We start from the raw sequence: 13,551 nt of genomic DNA on the forward strand, positions 1-13,551 counted from the left end.
TAAGTGGCTCCCGCGCCCCTGGTCCGGTCAGGGAAGTGGGGGTGCAGGACTGTTGACAGCCTCCCACCGCATTCTGGCCGGAGCTCGGGTCTAGGACCCGGCGCAGGACACCGGGCGGCCAAAGTTTTATTTCCGATTTGGTGGCGTGCTGAGACCGCAGCCTGGCGGGGGCGAGTCTGCGTGCGTGCGCGCGCGCACCTAGGAATCCAAAGCTGCACAAGTCTCCGTCTGGCGCCCGCGGGAGAGGCTGGGAGACCCGCGCCCCGTGGGGGTGGCTGCGCCCACCCCGCTCTCATCGTCTCCGCGGGAGAGCCTTCCTTTCAGTCACCTGGGTGAGCGCTTTGTAGGCTGAGCTGGCGGGGACGGGCCGAGAGGTTTAATCGCGAGATGCAGAGAAGAGCAGCTCGGTGCCCGCGGATGGTTCATGTCTCTCCCGGGGGTCCGGGGGCAGTGAAATTTCGGGATGCTCTCGCCTACTCTGAAGTACACCTCAGGAGGGATGGGGAGGCGGGAGGCTGCTGCAGAAAGAACTTTACCGCCCGCGCCCCATCTGTTTCCAACTTCCCTCCTGACCTTAAAGAAATGTGCGAGGCTCTCCATCGCTCCGCGGCATTTCTAGGAGGACTAGTGAGCGCGTTGGGCAGGTTGAAATTGCATCGGGTTCACCGTTTAGAAAACATAGGCGAGGGAAATGGCTCGCTTTCAGGAAAGAGTCGTTGGTATTCCTTTTGAAGGGAAGCATTTGGGGACTGATGGCTCCTAGACGGCATTTATCTTATAGATTTTATTTTTCATGACGGGAGGCAGCAGTCACTGAAATTGTTACTTCCTGCTAAACGATTATATTTCTAAACTGGGAGCCAGTGATGCGATGCAAATTTCAGAGTAAAGGTGTCGACTTTCATCAGGTTCCAGGTCTATCTGGATGAACTGGGGTTGGCGTTTCCTCTATAAAGCAAACCTCTTTCATGTTGAAACTCTGACTCAGACTCTTAAAGCCATTGTTTTATACTGGTACTCTGTGGGAGTTCAGTGTCAACTTTCTCCTGTTTTCTCATGTGGAATATTCGTCCTAGGAAAAGATTCTCTGACTCAATTTTTTGGAAAAGTACAAGATTAAGTCCTATGGATCAATTCTCGGTAGCTTAGTAACGGTATTTTTTATTTTTATATAATCTTGATTTAATGACTTTTACTTTTTACTTTTTTGAAAGCTGCAATTAAGCCATTTTTACGAGGATGGGAAAGAAAGCTGATGGGAATAATATAAACAGTGGTAACAGTAGTTTCAAATAAAAGGTTTACATAAAGCAGTTTATGGTCACTGATGTCTCTAACTATTAGATGACATACCAGTTATTAACAAGAATATTAATATTAAAGCATTTTTTCCCATGGAATAAATAATTTCCACTAAAGCATTAGCAATTAACAATGCATTTAAAATAACTTGGGTGGTGATTTGCATGTAAATGGTTAGGGGCAAAATAAGAGCTTTTGGGGGATGAATGGTTTCATGTGGCTGACGATTTATTTTCTTATCTCATTATGCTTAAGTAAAGGACTCTTGAAGTTGACTGTATCATTAGATTTCTCTAGTTGACTGAGAGAACAAGTTTGGCAAGTGGCTCAAGACAGTCAGTAGGTGTTGCTGTTAGCTTCTCTGCAGTTCCTGGTACTGCTCCTCGAATCTGAAATTGCAGTTCTGGTGCAATGAACTTAGATCTGAAGTGTCAGGCAGTGTTAGTTGTGACTTCACTGTAGCATTCCATGGCAAGGTTGACTTGAACTCTTGGTAATAATTTCAAAGCACCTCACTGAAATTGTATATTGAGATTCTTTTCACTCTATCCTTTCATTATTCTCTTCTGGCTTTTGCATTTGCTTTTGTTTTGAATTAGGTGTATAATTTTGGTGTCTCCCCCCCCCCCCCCATTTTAAAACAGCTTTTTAAAAACTTCTTTCTAGTAACTTCATTGAAGTCATAGACTGCAGATTGCTTGAGATTAGCAATTCAGTAGACGTTGGGGGATCTTGGTTGACTATGAGTTGAGAGGTAATATATTTTCAAGTTTGAATTTTGAAATAAATTCCTATTCTCTATCTCTTTGAGCTGTGAAACAGGAGCATGAGAAGAGTTAGAACAGTATGAGATTTCCCAAATCTTTCCCATTTAGAGGAAAATATATAGTGATTAATGATAACATGATTATGTGTTTCCGTCAGTCCTCACTGTTGTATTATCATTTCTGTTGGTCCACATCAGTGCACATCTATAATAATAAAAGCGTAATATGCTAATTAGACTGGACAGCCGAACAACCTTCCGGACGTCCTTCTGGACGTGAGAGCCCAGCCCCTTGCACAAATTTCGTGCATTGGGCCTCTAGTATAAAATATGAATAGTCTGAAGATTTTCTCATGATATCTCAAATTTGGCTCACTGACCAAATTGGACTTTCTCTGAGGAAGACAAATAGACTCATCCCCATTAATATAGAGTTAGAGCTCTGTTCTTCCTTTTGACTCAAATCACAGAAGTTCATATCTCAAATTCAGACCCCTCTTCCCCCATAATATCACTATATTCCTAACCTTTTGAGAGTTGTGGTAAGTCAAACAGTATTTAGTGAGTGCTTCTATCTGGAAGGCATGCTCTTGGATTCTGTGTTTCCCAATGATAATTACAGTGTGTTCCTGCCTCAAGGAACTTCTGTGCAATGGGGCCTTTTGTAGTAAACTTTCCTGGTTTGGTGCTATGATATCCTGATGCCCCCATGAAGGTCTTGCATAGCAGGCAATTATCTTTGAATTTTACCTTACTTAAATTAATTTCTGAAATAATTTAATTAAAAGTAATTTTCTGAAAAATAATTTTGAAATCATGATATACTAAAGAATTCGTTCTCAGAAGGTCTGGGCTTAAATTTTCCAGGTATGGGAATCTTGAAAAATAATTGAACCTTTTTCTCAACCGTCTTTCCAAAAAACTTCCTTCTGCAGAGATGGGCACAATACTTGCCTCACATCTTTGCTGCAAAATTGTGTGAGTTACTTTGTAAACCATAAAGTCTATTTGTGATTGTATTTTCTTGGTGCTAAGCATATTCATTGATTGTTGGAGCTAGAAGGAAGTTTGAGTAAAAATCATTTGGCCCATCCTCCCCATTTTACAGATGGTTAAGTGAAGACCAGGAAGTCCAAGGGATTTGTTGAAGGTTATACAATTAGTCAGTGATCAGGCACAATGCTTGGAAGGCGGGTTGTCAGAGTTAACTCTACTTCTGCTTCCTGGTTTGTTTTTTCCTACCTTAAAGCCTATTAAATTAAAATTTGTTTATTACTTTTTCCCTCTCACACTTAAGGGTTCAGTGTTCATTAAATGTCTAAAATGAGAAGTAGCAAAACTTAAGGAAACAAAATCTATGTAAAGGTTGAAAAGCTATGAAAACAGCATTGATGTAGTATTCAGTAACTAAGCTTTAGTTAAAGTTACTCAGATTCCAGAGTAATGGAAAAAGAAATTATGAGTTATAGTATTTACATAGTAGAGCCTGTAGGCTTGTTTTTTTTTGGGAAAAGGAATCTTTGTTAACTCAGAGCACAATGTACTTGTATGTTCTTTAGAGAAGCCAAACTTAATTTATTCTAGTTTACCATTTTCTTCTCTTCTTAAACTTATTTTTCATTTGTAGAAGAAGTGGTTGTATCTTCCTTATTTCTGAAACAGTGGCAACTTTTGGACCTTCTCTCAGCTACCTGTAAGGGTAACCAGAGGGCAGGGGTTGGGGGTGGGGAGGATCAGTCAGGTGGAAGGATAACTGCATAGAAAACAGGAAAATGTTGTAGGAGCTTCCTGTTGAGAACGTGACTGATTTATATAGCACTACCCTACCTTCCTCTGGGGTAATCTGAGCTAGGAGACAAGAAACATTCCTGCCAGTTGGGTGACTGCCTTTTAAATGAGGGGCTCTCCCTGTTCCGGGCAGGGTTAGGCGTTATGTTATTCCTTCAGTGCTCACACAAAAACTTGTGTCTTGTTCCATATACAGTGCTATTTAAAATATAGGTGTTTCACTGTCACTTGAACTTGACAATCTAACCTTCTCTCCATTGCACCTCTACTTTTTGGTATGGGAAATAAATTGGCCTCATTGGATTTTTGCTTTTTGGTTTTTTTCTTAAAAAAAAAAAAAAAAGCAAACCAAAACAAAGCCTATGCATCTACTCACATTTGTACTTTGTTTTTCAAAGGTTATACAGTTTGCCCTTGAACAACACGGGTTTGAACTGTGAGGGTCCAATTATACACGGATTTTTTTTTTCAATAAATACTGTGAATGTATTTGCTCTTCCTTATGATTTTCTTAATGATGTTTTCTCTAGCTTACTGTATTATAAGAATACAGTGTGTAATACATGTATCAGACACAGTATGTGTTGACTTTATGTTATCTAGGCTTTGGGTCAACAGTAGACTATTAGTAGCTAAGTTTTGGGGGAGTCAAAAGTTATAATCAGATTTTTTATTTCAACGGGGGCGGGGGGTGGTTAGGGTCCCTCACCTCTGCATTATTGAGAGTCAACTGTATATAAGTTAATTACTCTGAGATGAAGCTCATTTATTCTTCCCGTAGGCTCTCGATGAGCCTTGGAGTGAGTCAGAACTATAAAGACTCCCTTGTGTTTGGCTTTCTTAAACACAGATGATTTGGGTGAGGGATGGACTAATATCATAGGGTTTGTGTCATAGGGTTTGTGATCATAAGGGTAAGACCATCTATCTGGTGGATCTTTTGAGGATAGAGGCCAGTCCACATCCACCTTCTCCTTTTATTCTAGTCTGAGGAGAGTAAGGTAAATCCAGCTGAAAATAGAACATGAGTGTTTTCTTGACGCTCTAGAGAGAAATTATACCAAATGACACAGGGGACTGTCAGGCGCTTCCTTAGTAAATAGCAGTGCTTGGTGGGTGTGCCCCTGAGTCAGGGAAGCTGTTTCTTTGCCTCTGGAGGTCTGTGATGAGAATGTTCAGCCTTTAGATTCTAATTTGTTACTTGTCATGTTGCACTAAGTTCTCCCTTTAATGAGGATTGTAGTATGCCTAACTTTAAACGGAGAGAAACGGGCAATTGCATAATGTTAGATTTCCTTTTTTTCAATGCAGGAGAGGCAGGAGGAGAATGCAGGCTTGTGGGAGAATGCCTGCTTGGAGAGGGACAGTTACGTTTGTACAAACACAGGGGTCACTCAGAGGCAACTTGAGCAGGTAGGACATACAACCCAGGTGGCCACTGGATTCCTTTTCTCCTCTCTCCTCCCCCAGAGTAGGTTCAGGTTAAATGAATTTTACAGACCCAGCAGTGAATTTTGGTTGTTCCTCTTTTCTCTGTCCACTTTCCCCACAAAACCTTTTACCAAAGTTACAAGGATAGTCATTTTTTTTTTTTTAAATTAAATCTTTATTGTTCAGGTTACATTTGTTCCTCTTTTTTTCCCCCCCATAACTCCCCTCCTCCCAGTTCCCGCCCCACCCTCCGCCCTCACTCCCCACCCACTGTCCTCATCCATAGGTGCACGATTTTTGTCCAGTCTCTTCCCGCATCTCCCATTCCCCTTTCCCCACCAAGAATAGTCAGTCCATTCCCTTTCTATGTCCCTGATTCATTATAATCACCAGTTCATTCTGTACATCAGATTATTTATTCACTTGATTCTTAGATTCACTTGTTGATAGATGCATGTTTGTTGTTCACAATTTGTATCTTTACCTTTTTCTTCTTCCTCCTCTTAAAGGATACCTTTCAGCATTTCATATAATACTGGTTTGGTGGTGATGAACTCCTTTAGCTTTTCCTTATCTGTGAAGCTCTTTATCTGACCTTCAATTCTGAATGATAGCTTTGCTGGATAAAGTAATCTTGGTTGTAGGTTCTTGGTATTCAGCACTTTGAATATTTCTTGCCATTCCCTTCTGGCCTGCAAAGTTTCTGTTGAGAAATCAGCTGACAGTCGTATGGGTATTCCCTTGTAGGTAATTGAGTCTCTTTCTCTTGCTGCTTTTAAGATTCTCTCTTTGTCTTTTGCTCTTGGCATTTTAATTATGATGTGTCTTGGTGTGGTCCTCTTTGGATTCCTTTTGTTTGGGGTTCTCTGCGCTTCTTGGACCTGTAAGTCCATTTCTTTCACCAGGTGGGGGAAGTTTTCTGCCATTATTTCTTCAAATAGGTTTTCAATATCTTGCTGTCTCTCATCTTCTGGCACCCCAATTATTCTGATGTTTGTACGCTTGAAGCTGTCCCAGAGGCTCCTTACACTATCTTCATATTTTCGGATTCTTTTTTCATTTTGCTTTTCCGGTTGGGTGTTTTTTGCTTCTTCGCATTTCAAATCTTTGACTTGATTCTTGCGCTCCTCTGGTCTGCTATTGGGTGTCTGTATAATATTCTTTATTTCAGTCCGTGTATGCTTAATTTCTAGTTGGTTCTTTATCATAGCATCGAGGGTCTCATTAGTTTTCGTGACTCTCTCCTCAAGTTTATTGACAGCTTCTAGCACATTTTTGCAAGCCCTCAAAATTGCGATTTTTAGCTCTATATCCTCCATTTCTGTCATGTTTTTTTGTCTCCGCATTTTTTATGCTTTCTTGGTGCACCCCCTAGTGGTCTTTGTGCGCAGTCTTGTTCTAGTTGAGCCTTGATTGTTGTAGTTAATACTAGAGGGATTTGACCACCAGGCCGACTGGCTGTGTGAATCAGCTGTGTCTGCCGCGGAAAACTTCTGTCCTCTGGGGAGGTGCTAATCTAGCCTTTGCCTGAGGCGATCCGGCAAATGGCTCTGCGCAGGGCTTGGGCGGGGCGGGCTCAACAGGGCGGGCGGAGGGAGCGGTTATGGCCCCTCTCAGTCCCGTTCCCAGAGGCTCTGCTTCTCAGAACCCCAGGAACCGCTGCAAACCTCGGAGGGAAAGCTGCCTTCCAACTGATGCCAGACACTCCCGCTTCTCCCGTTTGAGTCCGAGTCCCCAGCGATTCGCCCGTATCTGGAGCTCAGAGTCTGAGACTCCCCCCTGACCGAAAACGACAACCGCGCTCTCAGCCACCAGCCCGCTTTGCGCGCGCACCTCCGCACCTGAGTATTTTCCACACTGCGCCTCCTCTGAGCCTCGGTGTGCTGTTATTTTTCCTTCTAGTTGAAGAGTCTCTCCTCAGCCAGCCTTCCTGTGGTTCTGGGTGATGTCCGTTCCGTCTTTTAGTTGTATTTTTGAAGTGGTTGTTTGCGGCAGCAGTCTGCGGTGTTTACCTATGCCGCCATCTTCAGAAATGTCACAAGGATAGTCATTGATTGGATTTTGTGGTTCAGCGTCTTGCTTCCTTTTAGAATGAGTTCTGAAGTTCTCAGAATACAGCTATTGAGAAACAAAAAGCCAAGGGCTATGTGCCTAACGGTCATGTTCCTATAATCAAGACTTGACTGTGATCAGTATCTTTTACTTTGACTCCTCTATTATTTTTCTGAAATTCATCCCCCCCCCTCCCCCCCATATTCTCAATTATTTGCCTAGGTAGGAATTCTAGTTTGATATATTGTGAGATCCTTGCATTTCCTCTAACAGTCTTATTTCCCAGAATTGATTGACTATTTGTCTTTCCAGGTTTATTTTTAGTTCTTAATGCTTGCAGAGAAGCAACTGATAACTGAACTGTGGTACTGCTGCCCTTTAAGAGAGAGTACTTATAAGAAAATACCTCTAAGATATGCAATTATAAATGACTAGAATGTTCTAAAATTTTCACCCAATTTGACTTTTATTGCTTAGTTCACTGGTGTGCACCTAGGGAAAAAATGGAAAGCAGTATTTCCCCCTGTTTTTGCAAGAAGTGTAAGTTTGTGTCTAGTCAGAACCATACTATTTGGAAGACTTCAGAAACACATGTTCTTAGTCTTGAAATGAGGGTTGGTGTGTAAGCTGATTTGACTCTTCCCTAACCATCCTTCTGGCTGCTCCAATGGAGACCTCAGAAGGTTCTGCCAATATACTTTGCCAGAGTCTAACTTCTGAGTAGCTGGTTTTTCATGTGTAAAGAGAGTGTACTCAGTGTGTGTATATGTGTTTGGGGTGGGGTTTGGCTCCAGGTTTGCCCTTGGAAAACCTGTTAGGAAGGTTTGCTCTGGCTGAGCCTGAATGTAGTTTTCTAACCCTGTCTCTTTTCCAGTTTTAGAAATGCCTGTGATTCTTCAGAGTCTTAGTGTTACTGTATGTTATGTTTTAACGTAGGATGTTAGTGCTGATCCTTTGTAGTAGGAAATGAGGTATAACAATTGCATAACAAAACTGTTTCAGTAGAGCCCTGGTTGGTGTGACTTGGTTAGAGCATTGTCCCATGTACCAAAACGTTCACAGGTATAATTCCTGGTCAGGGCGCATACTCAGGTTGCAGATTCAGTTCGGGCAGAAGTCAACCAATTGATGTTTCTCTCTCTCTCTCTCTCTCTCTCTCTCTCTCTCTCTCCCTTTCCTTCTCTCTTCCTCTCTCTCTAAAATCAATACAGATAAAAAAAATAAACACACACACACACACACACACACACACACACACAAAAAAAAAAACACACCTGTTTCCGTAGATAAATGATTATGGAGAGCTGTAGGATTCACAGATAAGACTTATTACAAGTCCTGGAACCTCAGCCCAGTAATGGCTTTCAGTGGGATGGTTCTGAGGGCCATTTTCAAGGTATGTTTAAAAACAGTGGTTTTCAGTGCCTTGGGTAGGATGTGTTGGGGGGAACAGTGAGCACTTGATGGAGAGGGTAGAGAATCGCAGTGACCGCTGGGGCTTTTCTCCCGGGGAGCATGCTAGATTGCAGGTGAATAGATGGTTTGAGATTCTGTTATGCTTCTTACCCACCCACTTGAGAACATAATGGATTTTATACCATTTTTGGATTTTTGTTTGACAATAGGCAGATAAGTAGTGGACTCAAACCAGAAAGCAGCTTCCTGGGGGTTGTAGAAACGTCATTTCGGATGGGTGAAAAAGAGAACCCCCTATCCTCTCTCTGTACAGTCTCATTGATTAAAAAAGACAAAAGATAACTTGGAAGTAATTTGGAAATGACTGTCAACAGCTAAAAGGGCCAGGCTGCTTAACTCCTGTAGTGGAGGTAGGACATGTAAATCCAATTTGGAATTGCATGTTGGCACTGACTTTTGTATTGGGGTAAAAAACATAACGTAAAATTTACAGTCTTAACCATGTGTTAGTGTACATTTAGTAGTGTTAAATATATTTATATTGTTGTGAAACAGATCTCTAGGGTGTTTTTATCTTGCAAACCTGAAACTGTACCCATTAAGCAGCTGTCCATTTCATCTTCCCTCATCCCTGGCAATCACCATTCTGCTTTCTATTTCTATGCATTTGACTCTTTTAGTGGATCATGGAGTATTTGTCTTTTGGTGGCTTATTTTACTTAGCATAATGTCCTCAAGGTTCATACATACTGGCATGTGACAGGATTTCCTTCCCTTTTAGGGTTGAATAATATTCCAGTGGGTGTATATACCACATTTGTTTATCCGTTCATCTGTAGATGGACATTTGGGTTGTTTTCACATTTTGGCTATGCCAGTAGTGCTGCTATGACGATGGATGTATAAATATCTCTTTGTGACCTTACTTCCAGTTCTTTTGGATATATACCCAGAAGTGGGATTGCCGGGTTATGTGGTAGTTCTATTTTTAATTTTTTAAGCAGCCTCCATACTATTTTTTTATAGTGATTGCACCATTTTACATTTCCACCAGCAATGTATAAGAGTTACTTCTCATCCTCACCAACACTTACTTTGTGTGTTTTTTTAAAAATAGTAACCATCCTAATGGGTGTGAGGTGATAATTTCATTGTGGTTTTGAATTGCACTTCTGTAATGATAAATAATATTGCACATCTTTCATGCACTTGTTGGTCATTTTTATATCATCTCTGGAGAAATGTCTATCCAAGTCTGCCCATTTTTTCAATTGGGTTATTTGATTTTTTGTTGTTGAGTTATAAAAGTTCTTTATATATTCTGGATATTAATACCCTTTAATAGATATATGCTTTGCAAATCTTTTCTCCCATTCTGTAGATTACCTTTTCATGCTTTTGGATGCACAAAAATTTTTAAGTTCGATGTAGTCGCATTTGTCTATTTTTGGTCTTTATGCTTGTGCTTTTGGTGTTACAGCCAAAAGATCATTGCTGCGTACAATGTCATGACGCTTTCCCCCTATGTTCTCTTCTAGGAGTTTTATAGTTTTGTTTCTTATGTTAGATCTTTAATATATTTTGAGTTAATTTTTATATATGTTGTAAGATAAATGTTTAGCTTCATTTTTTTTTTTTTATTAAATCTTTATTGTTCAGGTTGGTGTTACAGCCAGATCATTGCTGCGTACAATGTCATGACGCTTTCCCCCTATGTTCTCTTCTAGGAGTTTTATAGTTTTGTTTCTTATGTTATTAGCTTTATTCCATTTTGAGTTTATTTTGTATATGGTGTAAGAAGGTGGTCTAGTTTCATTTTTTTTGCATGTATTAGTTCAATTTTTCTAACACCATTTAGTGAATAAACTTTTTCACCCCATTATACAGGGTGTCCCAAACACTCTAACAGCCGATAGCTCAATTTTGAAAATGAAATAAATTTTAATAAACACTGCCTTTATAATTATTCAAAGTCTATGTATACGTTTGTTTGGGACACCCTCTATATTAATTGACCATACAGATATGGATTTATTTCTGAACTCTGTTCTGTTCCATTGATCTATGTGTCTGTTTTTACATCAAGACCATGCTATTTGATTCCTGTAGCATTGTAGTACAGTTTGATATCAGGTAGCATAATTAATACCTTAAGACCTTTCTTAAGATTGCTATTGCTATTTGGAGTCTTTTGTGGTTCCATTTAAAATTTTGGATTATTTGTTCTAGTTTGTAAAAAAAAAATGTCATAGGTGTTTGGATAGAAATTTCATTGAATCTGTAGATGGCTTTGGATAGTATGGACATTTTAATGATGCTAATTTTTCCTATCCATGAAAATAACATATGCTTCCATTTATATGAATCTTCTTCAATTTCTTTCTTCAGTGTCTTATAATTTTCTGAGTATGGGTCTTTTACCACTTTGGTTAAATTTTTTCCTAGGTATTTCTTTATGCAATTTAAATGGGATTATTTTCTTAATTGCTTTTTCTGGTAGTTTATTATTCATGTATAAAAATGCAACCAGTTTCTGAATATTTATTTTACATCCTACTTATTTCATTTACCAGTGCCAGTCGTTTATGTGTGTGTGTGTGTGTGTGTGTGTGTGTGTGTGATCTTTAGGGTACTCTATAAATAGTATCCTGTCATGCCACTGTTTCATTGCTAATTTTCTGTCTGGATGATCTATCCTTTGATGTCTATGGGATATTAAAGTCCCATACAATGACTGTAGAACTGTTGATTTCTCCCTTTATGTTCATCAATGCTTGCTTTATATATTTGGATGTTCTTAGGTTGGGTGCATAAATATTTAAAAGGGTTATATTCTCTTATTGGATTGGTCCCTTTATCACTATGAAATACCCTTTTTGTCTCATAGTCTTTGTTTAAAAATCTATTTTGTTTGACATAGTATTGTTACCACAGTTTTTTTATTTCTATTTGCATGAAATATCTTTTCCATCCCATTACTTTCAGTCTGAGTGTGTCTTTTGATCTGAAGTAGGTCTCTTGTAGACAGCATATGCTTGAGTCCTGTTTTCTTATCCATTCAGCCACCCTATGTCTTTTTTTTGTCCGAGTCCCCAGCGATTCGCCCGTATCTGGAGCTCAGAGTCTGAGACTCCCCCCTGACCGAAAACGACAACCGCGCTCTCAGCCACCAGCCCGCTTTGCGCGCGCACCTCCGCACCTGAGTTTTTTCCACACTGCGCCTCCTCTGAGCCTCGGTGTGCTGTTATTTTTCCTTCTAGTTGAAGAGTCTCTCCTCAGCCAGCCTTCCTGTGGTTCTGGGTGATGTCCGTTCCGTCTTTTAGTTGTATTTTTGAAGTGGTTGTTTGCGGCAGCAGTCTGCGGTGTTTACCTATGCCGCCATCTTGGTCTCTCCTTCTTAGCTTCATTTTTTTGCATGAGTATCCAGTTTTCCCAACACCATTTGTAGAAAAGACTGTCCGTTCCCCACTGAGTGGTCTTCGGACCTTGTCAAAGGTCAGTTGACCATTGATTACTTCTGGGCTCTCCTATTCTATTCTATTCTATTCTATTCTATTCTATTCTATTCTATTCTATTCTATTCTATTCTATTCATCTAATTGTCTGTCTTTATGCCAGTGTCACCCAGTTTTGATTTTATTAGCTTTGTAATATATTTTGAAATCAGGAAGTGTAAGAGACATTTACTTTTGCGTTATGTATGATATTAAGTGATAGAGAATAGAGAAGTTGGCAATAGGGAAAACAATTCACATAACTTCTCATTTTTTTGAGGGGACTAGGCACAGTTAAAAATGAGGTAACTTGATTTAAATGGCAGAATGTATGCAAGACTATCAATTGGCAACTGTTATAATAAGAGCTGTGGGCTAGCACTTCCTAGTTTACAAAGGACTCTCACAGATATTTAGTCCAACGGCTTGGGAAAGCTTCAAGAGGATGATGGATCTTGAATTTATCTTGAAGATTGGATGGGTATAAATACCCCAAACCATCTGTGTCCATTGCATCACAGTGCTGTAGGGAAGTCTTTAATGAAAGCCTCTAGTAGCAATCTCAAATTTTTCAATGGGATCAGTTATTTGTGATTTTTTTCCCCTTGACACGATACTGCCTTTCCTTTTCCAATCCAGTTGTTTTCTTATTTTTTATATCTGCTCATTGAATGGCAGTGGGCAGCATACAGAGATAGAGTACTTAGCCATAACACTGTTTTAATTTGTATGATGTGCAAAAAACAAGGAAATTAACCTGGCTGGGTTGTATAGGATGAGTTGAAGGAGAGAGATTGGAGCCAGAACAGCAAGTTGAGTGGCTGCTTCAATAATTTAGGATACCTAAGACCTACTTTCTCACCTTCTTAATAAAACTAGGGGGATAATTTTGGTTGGGTGTATTGACAAGACATTTAGTAGAATGTCTGTGGCGGAAAATGGTAGTTTGCGTACATGTAGTATGCTGCAGTAAAGTGTTATTTAATGGTGACCAAATAAATGTATGTGTAACCGGGTAGGTCTCTAAGCAGTAACTTACTCATTTATCCCATAAGTATTTATTGACTCTCACTGTATGCCAGGGGCTGGTGGCCACTTCTAGTGAAGAAAGGATAGATACATGATTCCTGTTCTCATGGGGCGGATACTCTTCTAGGGATTTGTGTGGTCCTTTTCAGTGTTCTATCCTCTCATCTGGTTGGATTTTTCTTTTAGTCAAAGGGCACCTGTATTACTTCTGGTATAAAACAATTGTAGTTGAAAATAGCCCCACATTAAATATTCTTTGTGTAGAGGAAGAAA

General features: G+C 40.0%; 1 protein-coding gene across 11 annotated transcripts in view; it reads left to right on the forward strand.

Moving 5' to 3' along the window:
- The first annotated feature begins 28 nt into the window (after nucleotides 1–28).
- SIPA1L1 (signal-induced proliferation-associated 1 like 1) overlaps nucleotides 29–13,551 on the forward strand; it is a 330,175-nt gene continuing 316,652 nt past the window's right edge. For 7 of the 11 annotated variants that reach the window (XM_005865778.2, XM_014539293.1, XM_014539298.1 and 4 more), the window contains exon 1: nucleotides 29–332. The gene's annotated coding sequence lies outside the window, so the exon portion shown is untranslated. The remainder of the gene's footprint in view (nucleotides 333–13,551) is intronic. The other 4 variants (XM_014539299.1, XM_014539300.1, XM_014539301.1 and 1 more) reach the window with 2 other exon arrangements.

Source organism: Myotis brandtii, unplaced genomic scaffold (assembly GCF_000412655.1).
Source record: "Myotis brandtii unplaced genomic scaffold, ASM41265v1 scaffold213, whole genome shotgun sequence".
Taxonomy (NCBI): Eukaryota; Metazoa; Chordata; class Mammalia; order Chiroptera; family Vespertilionidae; genus Myotis; species Myotis brandtii.